This window comes from Fragaria vesca, linkage group LG5 (genome assembly GCF_000184155.1).
Source record: "Fragaria vesca subsp. vesca linkage group LG5, FraVesHawaii_1.0, whole genome shotgun sequence".
Classification (NCBI taxonomy): Eukaryota; Viridiplantae; Streptophyta; class Magnoliopsida; order Rosales; family Rosaceae; genus Fragaria; species Fragaria vesca.
The window spans coordinates 3,354,781-3,357,683 of NC_020495.1; positions in this window are offsets into that span (position 1 = coordinate 3,354,781).

Sequence of the window (2,903 nt, forward strand, 5' to 3'; positions counted from 1 at the left end):
AGAGAGAGAGAGAGTATTAGGGCATGCATATGCCTCGAGGCTTTTGTGTTATATGACTTATATCAGTCTTTTTCTGCATTGTCGTGTCGGCAAAGGGAAGGAGACGAAAGCACACCTCCCATCAGAAAAAAGACGTACGAACTCACAACGTACTGATCATATATTCTTCATCGAGCTTCTATTGCTAGTGAGTAGTGACATGAGAATTACTAGCCAGCCAGCTACAATTCATATCTTTCTTTCTTTCAACACAGTCGAGTTCTTTGTTTGGAGATCTAAATGTTTTAGGGTTTTGTACGGAGTGGACGGAAGATCGATATTCGATAAATGAAACTAACTTACCCGAAAGTTAATGTTTAATGTTTCATGTTTGAAGTGTAAAGTTTTAGATATTAAAAATTAAAATTTAGTGATAAAAACTACGATAACATTATTGACACAACAACAAGTGACGAAGCCAAATCAATGACTGGTAGGGCTCAAGCCCAACCAAGTTTTTTTGGAGTTAAAAAAAACTAGGTATATTATGTTTTTCTTTTTTTGATATATGCATTTTTGCTCAGTCAAACCCACCCGACTTCACGACCAGTTCTGCATCTCCTTTTTGTTTATATATAATTACGTCTTTATTCTTCAATTCCTTAGTTCATCTTCCGCTCTTCCTTCTAGTTTTCTAGTCTTCTCCTCCTTAAATCTCAAAAAATCCAAATTTTTTGGGAAAATTTTGTTGGGTTTTCAATTTTGTCTCTGATGTTCAGAATTTTCTTCTACTGTCATTAATACATACTTTATTTTGAAGACTTATTAATGTTTACTTGAGCTCTTACATTTTGCATGGTTGTATCTGAAATTTTTTTTGCCCTTCGACCAAATTTGAAGCACACCTCATGTCGAGATCTCAGATCCGCCACTGACGACAACAACTTAACATCTTACTGTACAAAACAAGATTAAAAACAAACTTAAATTATCACCTTGATATAGTGCGCAACATCAAACATAAAAGTAATAGTAGTCTAATCACACACCAAACTAGTTTTTAGGATGTCTTACTTAAATTCATCCAGACATCGATCAATGGAGAACTCTGATTATATTCACTAAAAAATGTAAGAACATCATCATACCATGAATTTTGAGTTTATATAGACAACTAGTTGGTTAACCTGGCATTTCGTGAGCTAGCTAGCTTATTCGTATAATTGCATAAAATAAAGCTAAGCACATCATGTGCATAAGATAGAGTTCATAATAGACGTATAATTGGACAACAAGAGTTTGGCTTATTGGCCATATTCATCTTTTTTTAGCTTTCTAATTAAGCTTTCGCCAAATATTTCTTGTCCTTCGATCGACAAATTGGCTATTTCGTCCATCAGATATACAGACGTACGTTTAGGGTCACCATCCTCATCCTCTCTTGTCCTTCGATCGTATGTTGTAATTACTTTGAGGACATAACCATAACATTTGTAACCCTAAACAGGAGGGCATGCATAGTTCACATGATTGTTGTCAAATTTATAATTATGAATTTATAATGATTATGATTTTTTTTTTTGTCGAGTTTCAATAATTAGAGCAAGATCAAATTTGAACTTAGACCAACATGGACTTTATCATAGAAAATTTGATAATCTATCATTGAATTGAATACTAATTGATACATATGTTTATTAATTATTGTCATGTTGATATAATTTAATCGTTTGAAGTAAGTGATATACAATATAATTAGAAACGAAAGACGAATCTCTGAATCCCGAAGAAACAGCATTTGGGAAGAGGTAATATCTACAAATTGCTCCCGACTCCAGAATGATAGTTCACTCGACTATCATTTTTTTGTAACAAAAAAAAAAGACGAGTCACAAATCTATGGAGATGAAAAATTAGTTGTTTTTATGTTGTTTTTAGATCCATTTATTTCATTAATTTGAATATCTCTATCAACAAATGGATTAGTTCATATGGCCATGCAAATTATATTGTCTCAAAATTGGCATGTGATGGAATAATCCCTTTTTTGAAATGAATGGAATAATCCCTTATATGGAATTCTTATTCACAATACATGGAAGCCTAGCTAGGAATGGAATTGAAAAATGCTTATCAAGGATCTTACTAGCTACATGAACTTGACAATATTAAATGGAACACTATCTTTGTATCTTCACCCATTACTATTTATAATATCTTCTAATAATTAGGAAATCACAATCACAATCACAAAGTAAGAGCAATTATTTTCAAAACTGTGCACGACCAAAACGCTCCATCTAATTATACTTGTATCAGTCAAACTCCTTTCCATTTGTTTATGTGTTTCTCGTACCAAATATCCCTTTAAAGTGTGTTATTTTCGTTTTATATTCGTCCCTTTTCAAAAGAGAATGCATTATTGCTAGAAATCTCGTTAGCACTAGATTAAGTTGTGTGGGAATTTTGATACTAATTCTTTGGTGTTGGTGACTATGAAGTTAACGTTTTCTCTAAAATTTGATCTTTTGCTTTGATGTTGTGGAATGTTCTTCCCTTCTTTCAAGGTTAATGACCAAATTAGCAGCTTTTCTTCTTTCGGCGCTTTGAAACAAAAGCATCGATCAACAAAGACAGCATATCTGTTATAATCTAATTGTTAATTTGCTAGACGTGATGCACTAAATGATGTTTAATTATAAAGTAAATGTCTATTTAGTACTAATTTTAGAAAGTTTTGGCCCGGTCTAATGAAAATAAGATTTCATTACCCATTCAAACTGTTACTTGGTAAAATACATTTATACCCTTATACTCATTCTCTCTCTTCTCCTCTCATTTTCCATCAAATCTGTTTCTCTCTCTCTCTTCTTTCCTTTTCGATAATATATATATATATATATATATATATCTCTCTCTCTCTC